Here is a 12344-nt window from a genome sequence, read left to right on the forward strand (position 1 = left end):
AGTCACGGTGTAATAAATCCTATATGGCACTCCGTTAAGTCCTCTTGGAAGGCATGCGGAAAGGGTTAGCAATCAACCCCCGCCTAGTCTCATCGAGTCTGTTCAGTATGCGCACGCTATGCGTGGCTCGCTTCTGAACCTGCACAAGATCTTGTTATCGAGTATGTCAGGAAAAGGGCTCATGTAGCCGGACCCCCGCCTTTCCTATAGCTCGCGTCGCTCGACGTTGATGCTCGGTGTACGCACGCACCATTTTCCTTTACGATCCGTGACGGCTTGGTTGCTGGGAGGGATCCGCTCCTCTTGTCTATGGCCCGATCATTTTCGCGAGGTCTAATGCTTGGTTGACTTTGGTTGAGTTGCTCCCCTTGGCTATGGCGGGACCGCTTTTCTACCATTCGGTCAGTACTGTTGGTTTTGTTTGCTTTACGAGCGGAGCTCGTTTGTGTGATATTCTTGTTTGCTTCCCCTTTTTCTCGTAGGTTGTTAGCTTAGCTTAGACTTGTACCCTTTGTATGATAAAATTAGGTTGCAAGCTTTTCCCCTTAGCTTAGGTTTTCCTCATGCATTCTTTAAAACACAAACCACACTCTTTGATTTTCTTTTCTTAAGAGCTTGTTATTTCCGCTCTATTCCCAAGCATAAGTCTCCAAAGGTCGAGCAGCGGAGTGCGAATGTAACTCGTTCACCTAAAAAACACAAAACAAACAGAAACTAGTTAGCCGAGCTACGGTAGCTCTGATTCTGCAAAACAGATACGTAGGCAGCGGGGTAGGGCCCGTGCGAGCATAACACGTTCTTTTCCCTACATTTTGCATTCATTTTAGTCCAGATTAGCGTAGATTTGTTACACACCCATAGTTTTAGACACAGGCGTGGATACTATCGAGTACGATGGGCGCGAGGGGTGCTAGTACCTTCCCCTCGCGTAACCGACTCCCTTACCTTTTTCTCTGGTCGTGAGACCGTTGTTTTGTTTTGTGGTTTGATGGCATTCCTTTCCTTTTCAGGATAAATATGTTAGTGGCGACTCTGTTAATTTTCGCGGTAGCGACAGTTGGCGACTCTGCTGGGGACGTCTTGACCTGTTGCTGGTCCGGACTCAGCGAGTCAATCCTAGCGCTTGTGTGTTTATCTTTGGGTGCTTTTATTGCTTTGCATATTTACCTGTTTGCATTGCATTCTATGTGCGCTTTTACTTTTCTGCATCATATTCTGGACTGTCTGGATTTCTGTCTGTGGGTGGGTGTTTCAAGAGGTAAAAGGCCCAATACCCAGGCTATGAGTGATACCATAGGAACTAGGAATAGAGTGGCCGTGACGGACAGAAGGCGTATGCATGATTGATCTGATCACGTATCCATGGGCAGAGCTTGGTGGAATGAGGCAATATCGTATGATAGCGCCTACATTCGATCCTCTGTTGGCTTTTCGACCTACCATGGCCTAGATTTACCCGTGAGTGGGGCAGGAATCAGTGATCATATAACAGGTACATTGTTGGTGACCGCTGTTCTCGTTCGTGGGATACCGCTGTTCTCGTTCGTGGGTTACCGCTGTTCTCGTTCGAGTGTACTATTGGTTCTTGTTCATGGGGTACTATGGTTCTTGTTCTTGGTCATCTGTGTTCTATTCCAGTGTGTTATTGACTATGGGCTTTGGTTCTGTGGATTGATATTCCGTGTTCTGTGTGGTATACCATTTGGGGCCGAACCTTTGGCTTTGTACTATGTGTGTTACAGGCAGTCCAAAATGCCTGGTGGGCGGCAATAAGTCCTACCACTTTGCATCATTGCATGTTTACTTTCCAAAAAATGATGTACAAAAAATAACTAGCATACGTGTTCCTTCCATTTCCAAGGAATCATATCTTTAAGCCTCGTATCAAGCTTTTCCATCTCTTGCTAAAAAAAAAATATCAAAACATGAGGATTCCTTGGAAATCGAATGAACATGACATTGCATTTATATCATGCATCTCATAACATTTCATGCATAACAGGTGTTCAGGATCGAGGATCTCTTATTCAGACTTGGTACTCTCAACAGGCTCATAGACTTGACTTGTTCTTATTGTGTGCTCAAAGATGGGTCATGGAACAACTTTGTGGGGTGACCAAGAAGGAAGTTCAGTTGGGTTTGTTTATGAAGATATGCAAGTTGTGACCCATTCTCAAGGACTCTTGGTAAGAAAAACTCATGGAGCACTTCGTGGATCTCTTCCACAATTTTGCGGTTTCTGAAGCTCCTCATCAGCGGTTAATCCTTTCATCTCTCATGAACTCAAGGGGTATGTTTTCAGAAAAAACAAAGGAGGACCAAAAGACAAATCTATTTGATTCTCATGTCTTATGCTCATTTGCTTCCATGCTTGCTTTATTTGCAACTGGTTAAGCATCGTACTCTGTGGAGGTCTACAAACTCTCTTCTTGATGATGATGGCACTAGGTGTGAGTTCTATTCTGGAGCACCTGGTTATGATGTTATGATCCGCAAGCCTTTGAAACTGCTTGGGGCTCCCGCACGAGGGATAAGCAAGACATTGTCTATCTTGAGCATTGCACCATTTGCATTGCTCGAATCCCTAAAGCACTTACAAATTCCGTGTGACTTCACCAAAATTTTCTTCCAGACCGTAATTAAGAGTGTTCTACCGAGACGCCTCTCATTCTCAAGGATCTACTTCACATTCTGAGTCACCTCCTCTTCCTGGAGTTTCCTTGTCTGTAGCCTTCACTTGTCAACTGAGACGGAAAGAGTAAGAGAAACAAGCTGATGAGAATCGTAATGCCTTGTATCTGAGTTACTTCCCCGCTTAATGGAATTTCAGTTGGTTAAGATTCGTCGCTTTGGGTCTTTCTTACCACAGATAGCTCTCTTGGGTTCGATGACAATACTCGGTGTTTTCCATTCTGGGGGCACCTCATCATAATGTCAAGCTTTATAAGGTGTTGAGGTACAAAGAGTCCAGGACTTGCTCGATACATAGATGTTTGAGTTTACTCATAATGGTTTCTACTGGTAAATCCCATTTCATCTTCCGCAAGTAGAATGTTTATTCTTCCTCGAGGAGTAACGCATGAGAACCACTTGCAACCTGTACTTCCAGAGGCTTCTTTCCCAACAACCGGTGTGTGTTCCAAGTCATGACTTTGATGGCCACGCGTCAGAGGTTATTGTTGTTTGCCGATATTAATACAAGGTTCATCCATTCATGATGGTGGTTTCTGTTTCAGCAGCTATATTTAGGGCTCCCGACCGAGGGATAAGCAAGACTCCGTGTTCTTGAGTTCGCATCTTTGGCAGCTCAAATCCCTAAAGCATTCGCAAAATCCAGTCGCTGTATTTGGGGCTCCCGACCGAGAAATAAGCAAGACACCTTGTATCTTGAGTTTGTGCACCACTTGCATGGCTCAAATCCCTAAAATCTGGACACTTGCAACTTCTGTATGACTTTGCCGAAATCTTCTTCCAAGAAATGATCTAAAGTGTTCTGACGTAATGCTTGATGTGATTTCCACTCTAGGGGCATTTGGTTATCTGATTGAAGGTTGACATTCATTTAGAGACAAGGTACAAGACCTGATTGATTCAGAGGCTATCACATTCGCACCTGAAGTCCAGAATTGAAGTTCTCCTTTGACTTAGCGGATCTTTTGAAGCAATAAGTCCATACGGAGAAGATCTCCTCAACATTCGCAATTCTTAATTCATCATGCATGTTCATGTTTAAGCTTTATTGTTTTGTCAATTCTGTTTGCATGCAAAACTTGTTTGTTTTTGAACTATAATCATAATGCATTGGATATGTTTGTCTTGAAAAAATCCATTTGCTTTTGCTCTTATATGTTTTTTTATGCTTTTTGTGATACTTAACTCTTGCTACATAAATCATGATAACTCCGAAGGGAGGATGATGAACATAATACCAAGAACCTCAAATGGTATGCTTTTGAGTAGAACCCTGTTGATGATGTACAGGCATTGTTTCATATTCCCAAACACTGGAGAAATAAGGGAGTGAAACCTTCGTTAACCCTTCTGAGCCTTCGAAGTAGGAGTTTCTTTTCTCTATAAAAAACCCTTATTTTTAACCCAGGGGCGGGTAGTATTCAGTTAACCTGATTGAGCATTCAAAATTCATAAGGAGCATGCATCTGAGGATACAACAATGGCTATCTTTCAAAAGATTGAGGAAAGTCAAATCCACAACGGTTATCCCTCACCTCAGGAGGTCGAGACATCAAATTTATCCCTCACCTCAGGAGGTCGAGACATCAAATTTATCCCTCACCTCAGGAGGTCGAGACATCAAATATATCCCTCACATCAGGAGGTCGAGACCAACGTCCAAACCACTGTGCTTTATCCCTCACATCAGGAGGTCGAGATCAACATCAAAGCCGTTGTAGTTTATCCCTCACATCAGGAGGTCAAAATATGACGATACCATAATGGTAATTCTTCTTCAATCAATGACTCAGGCAGTCACCATGCACTTCCAACAAATCAGAGATTCAGGATCACACGACTTGTTAAAAAAAAAGAAGAATGAAAAAAAAGAGAAGAAAAGCCCGCTAAGTCAACAAGTTGAAAACATGTGACTTAGGCAAAAATTAGGGCATCCCGCTGGAAATCCAAATCAAAATTCAAAAGAATTTGTCCAGGCAAAAGTTAGGGAAACAAAAAAAAAGCAAAGCAAGTATTACAAAATAAGAATCCTTAGCAAAGAACAAAGTCGTGTGATCAGACACCAAAAACAAAAGGTAAAGTGACTACCGTGTCCAGAAGACCTCATTGACTCCTCAATCGTTTCCAAACTCCTCTTGAAAAATGAATTCTCGTGTCAAGTTAACTGAACTTAGGATTGGAGAACATCATGAAGAGGGTGGGCACCAAATAATTTGAGCCTAAAATCCTTTTTTCTCAAATCGTGAACCTGGCCACGTTACAACCCTTGAAAGTCCTAAGTGAAGCAGGGTTAATTCGAAAGCAGACTATACATGAGAATACGGTAAGCTGACTCCTAGGAGTTTCGCTAAGCGCTTGAGTTGGTATCACACCATCTTTCTTTCAAAATAAAAATCGATGTTACGACATCCTTTCAAAAGTTTCTTTAAACTTCAAGACAAACATACTCTTTGCATTAGAATTATATTTCTCATAATAAACATTCTTTGCATATGAACAAGTGTTTAACATCAATAAAGTTTCCATCATGAACTTCAGATGAAAAGTGTATCCTCCCGAAGGACAGGTTGTCTTTAGAACTCTGTTGAGCAGAGGCAGCAATATGTCAAAGTTTGATCACCCTCAAGGGCACAAAAGCCTTTGAATACTTTGTCGAGAAATTTTTCACTCAATCTGAGGCTATCAGGTCATGATTCGAAGAATCTCTCAAAGTACTAAGCAAACAGGGGCATTCACCCAAGCGTAGTTGAAGCTACCTCCAACACATGCCATGCAGAGGCGCGGTTTCAAAGTTCATGATACTGGGGCAGGTCAGTTTGATGTAAACAAATATCAGAAAGTCCTTACGAGACGAATCTCTCCAAAGTCCCTACAGGCTGGGGCAAGACACTATGCAGTGGCATTTTATTCTCATCAGGAGGTGTTCAGTTTAAAGTTCAGGTGTGAGCTAAACAACTTAGGAACTTGAGAACCATCAGGGTCGTCATCCTCAATGGTCTGAAGCTGAAAATCCAATCTTTAGTGACATCTTTGCATCTATGTGTAATCTTCAAATCTCTTCCAGAGGTTGCAACCGTTGCTTATCGGTATCCCTCAACTAGAGTCCTGTTATGTGGACATCAAAGTCCTTTGCTTTCCGACCCTCGAGTCGTGAGTTTCCAACCCTCGTGTTGTGAGCCCTTTACTTTCCGACCCTCGAGTCGTGAGTTTCCAACCCTCATGTTGTGAGTTCTTTGCTTTCCGACCCTCGAGTCGTGAGTTTCCAACCCTCGTGTTGTGAGTCCTTTGCTTTCCGACCCTCGAGTCGTGAGTTTCCAACCCTCGTGTTGTGAGTCCTTTTCTTTCCGACCCTCGAGTCGTGAGTTTCCGACCCTCGAGTCGTGAGTTTCCAACCCTTGTGTCGTGAGTTTGATCCCTTTCCGACCCTCGAGTCGTGAGTTTGATCCCTTTCCGACGCTCGTGTCGTGAGTTTGATTACTTTCCGACCCTCGTATCGTGAGTTTGATTCCTTTCCGACCCTCAAGTCGTGAGTTTGATTCCTTTCCGACCCTTGAGTCGTGAGTTTATCTCCTTTCTGACCCTCGAGTCGTGAGTTTATCTCCTTTCCGACCCTCGAGTCGTGAGTCTATTACCTTTCCGACCCTCGAGTCGTGAGTTTACCTCCTTTCCGACCCTCGTGTCGTGAGTTTATCTCATTTCTGACCCTCGTGTCGTGAGTTTGATCCCTTTCCGACCTTCGTGTCGTGGATTTCCAACAGTTGCAGATAGTTGTCATATACACTTCAATGTGCCTATAAGCCCATTACTTGATTGGCATCTTTACAATCAATACGAATATGCAGAACACTATGAAAGCCAATGCCTGTTTGGTCCCTTTGAAGTCAACACTTGCTTGACCCATTAATCCCACTTCTTGGTGGCGTTCCCTTGAAGAACTAATGCCTGTTTGATGCTCCGGCCGATACTTGTTTGGTGTTCTAATCATTGCTTGCCTATCAGCTCATTGAATCCACTGCCTGTATGGAAAGATTCAAAGCCAAGATGGCTGACAATCTGTTTGCTCTTGTATTTGCCCATTGTGGGTGAGCATTACCGTTCTCTGCCATGTGAGGGGACCCTGTGAAAGACACCATGCTATATCCTGAGGCATTTTCATTTGTTTGTCTCGCAGGTACATCCTTGCAAGCGTTTCGTATCAGCATGTTGGCGGACCCAACCATGAGAGATTCTTACTCCCCAGCCGAGTGCTTCCTAATAAGAGATTCTCATTCCCCAGCTGAGTACATTTAGATGAGACTTTCTTTGTTCCAAGATTCTCATATCCTCAGCAAAGCACATCTCAATGCATTCTCCATGCTCCAGAAGTCTTATTCCCCGACGGAATGTTTTCTCCCCAGTTGAGTCATGATTGAATGATATCTGATTCCCCAGCAAGCTCTTAATGAGATTCTTGGCCCGAATTCCTAATTCTCCCCAGTAGAGGTTTTCTCTCCTCAACAGATTGACCTGTTTTCCCCAAGAGAGTCATCTTATTCCCCAGTGGAGTTGTCTTAACAAAAGGTTCTTATGCTGAGTTTCTTATCCCCAACGGATCTATCCTATCCCTAGCAGATTGCTATGCAGAAGTATCCATCTTCCCCACTGAGTTTCTTTCCTCAGCAAAGACTCACATGCATCCTCAGCAGAATCTATGTCCATCCAGGATTTCCCCAGCGGAATGCGTCCTACACAAGCAAGTTGGTCACTCCCCATCAGAGTTGTCTTCATGACTTGCCCTTATCTACACATCTCTAGAGTGTCAAGAATTTGCTTCTCCAAATGAATTTGCCAGGGTATTCCCCAAGCAGTTAAGAGGGATGTTCTTATCTTCAAGCAAGATTTACTCCCCAACTAGAGCTCGCGTCCTGATTTGATCGTCTCCAGCAGATTTCTGATCCATCTTTGCCAGCTTGTAGTTGTGACTTGTGGTCACTCATCTTGTCCTCCATGCAGAGTGCCATACTCTCTCCAGGACTGTTTCAGCAATTCAGTGCTCATCCGTTGCCTCCCTAAGCAACGTTCGAATCATGCATCATTCGCATTGCATTCTCTAAGCGTGTAGCGTCTTCCTCCTTGGAAACGCTATTCCATATACATTCATACATGCATCATGCATAAATCATATCATATCTGTCTCTTTCTGCAGGAAAGTTATCCAGATTCAAATGCTCCCCAGAGAGCAATATTCGCCTAGTCATTACAGGCGCTTATCCTGATGTTTTGAATCAGAAGAGGATTGTTCTACTTATTTTCTGACGCAGCTCAGATCAGTTCAAAGACATTCCTATTCCCGATGCCCCCAGATTGGTGGAAGATATTTGTTCCTATCCTGATATCCAGCTCAGTTGAAGGAACCGCCTCCGGATCTCTCAAGATCTTCCAAAGGAGCAAGCCCTCTGATACATCAGATCAGTTGGAAATATCTACTCCCTGACGATTTAGTTCGTTCAGAAGAAGAAAATCGCCTGCCCAGTCCTGATGCCTAACCATCAGTTGAAGACGCTTTCTTTACCCGACGTACACAGTTCGGAAGAGATATCCGTTCCTATTCCTGATAAATGAGACTTTCAGTTGAGGGAACCGCCTCCGTATCTCGTTGATCTTACGAAGGAGCAAGCCACTGATGCCCAGATCAGATGGAGATATCTGCCTGGTTGACTTTTTCATTCAGATGAAGATTGTCCTACTTATTTTCTGGCATCATGTTTAGATCAGTTTAAAGGCATTCTTTCCCCGGCGTACACAGTTCAGAAGAGATATTGTTCCTATCCTGATTTCCAGTGCAGTTGAAGGAACCGCCTCCGGATCCCCGTGGTCTTACGAAGGAGCTAGCCACTAATCCCCAAATTAGTTGGAATATCTACTTGATGATTTAATTGCATCAGAAGAGATGTCTGCCCAGATTCCCAGATCATGATTCCCAGATCAGAGATACTTTTTACCTGTTGATGCCCAGATCAACCGATGTATCTCCCTCGATTCCCAGATCGACTTAAGACATCTATCCCGATGCATGTTCGGAGACATCTGCTACGTCTGATACTCAGATCAGTCGAGATGTTCCTTCTTTTGATAACCAGATCATTTGAAGTGTTTCCCCTGCCTGTGGGTGCCCGTTCCTTCTTGTCATAAGTGGGAGCTTATTTACTTATCCAGATCAATTGAAGTTTTTTCTCCCTGCTTGCGGGGTGGTAGATTCCTTCTTTTTTACAAGACGGAGTCTTCTATTTGATCAAGAGTGCAAATTTTCGAGTTCATTCTGGTATTCAATCTCCTTCCACCTCAACGGTTCGAAACTTTCATTTCTCACTCGCCAGGTTCAAGAAGTTTGAATAGGGGCAGCTGTTGCACCCCAAAATTTGCCCTCTTTCTCTTTGCTATAAGTTATGAAGGACGTTTATTTCGTCGTTCAAAAATCAAGAAAAAAGTAAAAAGAGTTTCTATTGTTCGAGGTCATTAAGTCAACATGCTTGTAGGGTGAATTGCAAAGGAATAAATCATGGTACATGGTTATGGGCTTGAAGAGGACGTTGTGTTCAAGGCGTCATTTTAGTTTCAATTTCTTGGTGATTTATCGTACAAGTTTGGTTTGGATCAGAAATTGAATTGAATTAGGGGTCCATTGAAGTTTGCAAGCGGATTGAAGTTTATTCACTAAAAGAGTATCCATGCAAGTGTTGATTCAAATATCATTCATTTAAAGTTGAGATTTACGACCGTTTGACTCAAGTTCAAGATTCAAGTTAAAGAGCTTTAATGTTCATTTACATATGCAAAAATCCAATTTCTACATTTTCAAGTTCATTCACCAAACTTACAAACTTACAAAATTCAAATATCCAAATTTCTTTTTAATTGTCCATTACAAAAGATTCAAATGTTCAAGTTACATTCAAAAGCCCATACATCATTACAAAAATGACAATAAAAAAAATCATCATAAACTTATCAAAGATCTTGATGCTTCCATATCATTCTTTGAGTCTTGTTCATAACTTTTTCCTACCGTGAGGATTCAAGCTCCCAAATGTCCTGCTTCCATCTTCAAATTTCAACTAACATTCGCATATGCATTCAAGGTAAATGGAACCGCGACTTCATACCAAAAGAAACCAAAAAGAAACTGCAAGAGAAAAGACTTCGGTTCAGGGCCCAAGAGGAAGCAAAAAGCAGAATTATACAGCAAATAAAAAAAACGGAAACAGAACCTCTTCATGATCGTTCATATTCATCAGCAAAAACTCAGAGAACGAAATAAGAAATGAAGGGAGATCAATAATAGTTCACAAACAAAAACTCAGAAAAAAAAGCTTAGTTGAAAAAGATAACAGAAATTGAGAAGGGGGAACTCACCGGTAACAAACTTTTGCGGACAACCTTCACTCTCTCCATGGATTCAACTGAGAAAACCTCCTCATCATCGATTCAACCTCCTCCATTGAGGCTTCAAAAAACTTCAAGAACTCTCTCTTCAAACTCTTCAACCTTTCTCCAATCTTCAAAAAAATTCTAAAACCAAATTCAATAACAGAAAAATTCAAGACTCTGAACCTTCATCACCATAACCGCTTCTTCGATCTTTCATCACCAAACGCTATCTTCAACTTCCACAAAAATCCTTCATCATCTTCATTTTTCTCTGCTCATCAACCTTGAACTAGAGAATACTCCATAATCTCCATCTTCACAACTCGAATCTTCATCACAAAATCACCATCTTCATCTTCTTCATCATTCACCAAAAATCAGAGAGAAAAACCAAAAAAGAGAACTCACCAAAATCTCCATTGATATTTCCTTCAATCTTCGACAAAACCTGCAACAGAAATTCACAAAAGAATCAAAAACCTTCAATAATCTTCTCTTTGGAATCGATTCAATCTTCTGAACTAAAACATCAAATCTCAACTCAGAAAAAGCTTCACAAAACCTTCATCGATTCAGCACCAATCGCACATCCTCCATTTCTGCAACATCCAGCAACAACGCCTTATCGATCTTCAATCATCAGCACCTTCTTCAATCCACAATCATCACAACGTTCATCATCATCTTCATCGCTTCAACAAACTTGCAAACTCAGGCACGCAACATCCTCATCGTCTCACACATTCACGAAACCGAAATTGACGCATCAATAATCTTCACCTGCAATAAGCAACATCATCATCACTCTTCAACAACTTTGAGTCTGCAAGCAAATGGAGATAAAGAGAACTTGAGTCGAAGAGAGATCGAAGAAGTGAGAAGAGGAATTAAGACGGAGAAGAGACAGAGAGGGCGAGGTTCCGCTCGGAGAATAAGCTTTCTCCGGCGTCGTGATGTTGCCTGAGATGCGAAGCCGCCGCCGCACCGAGTTCAGAAGAGAGGGAGAAGAAGACAATCCAATCACTTTCAGTGTAACCTAATCCCTTTCTTAATTCACATTACTTTTTAATTTGGTTAATTAGATTTAATTGGTGTTAATCATGATTAAATGGATATTAATTAGAGAATGAGTCAGATAGTGGAAATTGAGTCAATAATCTGAATGGATTAGAAAATGTGATGCATCATCCTTGGGCCAATGATTCGATTTTTGCTTCATCCATGAGCCCAACACCACTTCTTCTTTTTTGTAGCACTTGATGAAAATCTGTATAAAAACAATCAGCTATGGGCCTGTTACTGGATTGCCACGGTTCACTCCCATGTTGGCCCACGAACCTCCCATTTCTGGCCTAAACAAAATTCTTATAAACAAAAACACACTTTGGGCCATAACCAGTGGGCTCTGCGCCCTACACTTTGCCTACACTCTATTTCCAGCAATAAACCCCCTTTGAATTCATTTCTTTGCACATTAGAATTAGTTTTTCTTCTTTTTTTTAAGGAATAAAATGACATAAAAACAATAATTTTTGTTAGATATTTTGACATAATAATAGAATATAGAATCATCAAGTTTTGCTAATTTTTGGTTGATAAAAAGATAATAAAAACATATATTTTCTTTGTTAGATTTTAAATGCTTTTGTTACATAGTTTTGTTCTGTTAGTTTTAGATAAAAATGCCATAAAAAACAATTTAATCTTGCTAGATTTTCTTTTAGAATCATTTAGAATTTAATTGCTAGTATTTTCTATGATCGGTGCATGCTTCCTTGTTATTACTGATGCGTTTGCTGAGATGTGCGAGGTGCTTCGAGAGAGCCTTCGATTAAGATTCAACTTGCTTCGTGTTCCACTTTATTTGTGGGACACGGATTCGCTTCCGGTGCGATTGATATGCGTCGTGTTCCACTTTATTTGTGGGACACGAACCTATTTCCGATGCCAGTCACCCGATCTCTCATTCATTGAGATGTATACTCCTGTATTGTCTGGATTGTTTCTCTTGCAGGTTGCTCGTGTGGTTATGCTCGACGTGTACCACATGTCGCTCGTGACTTATTTTCACGACGACGCTTTCTGACTCGCTTTGCTTCATGATGGCTTACGCGAAGTATTCCGGACTTCTCCGCTTACGCTTGCTAGCTCATTGCGGATTTTCTATTTGTTCAGTATCGTCTCCTTGTCCCTTTTACTGCTTTCCGCATCATCCTATAACATGAGAAGTAGGACCTAGACATGCA

The 12344-nt window shown here is 41.9% G+C and overlaps 1 long non-coding RNA gene across 1 annotated transcript; it reads right to left on the reverse strand.

The window, feature by feature from the left end:
- Positions 1-9593: 9593 nt before the first annotated feature.
- LOC131599257 (uncharacterized) lies at positions 9594-11135 on the reverse strand. The gene is made up of 4 exons (XR_009282675.1): positions 10661-11135; positions 10507-10546; positions 10084-10427; positions 9594-9853 (listed from the first exon to the last, which is right to left on the reverse strand). It is a non-coding gene; the product is annotated as an uncharacterized LOC131599257 (long non-coding RNA).
- Positions 11136-12344: the final 1209 nt, after the last annotated feature.

Source organism: Vicia villosa, linkage group LG4 (genome assembly GCF_029867415.1).
Source record: "Vicia villosa cultivar HV-30 ecotype Madison, WI linkage group LG4, Vvil1.0, whole genome shotgun sequence".
NCBI classification, from domain to species: domain Eukaryota; kingdom Viridiplantae; phylum Streptophyta; class Magnoliopsida; order Fabales; family Fabaceae; genus Vicia; species Vicia villosa.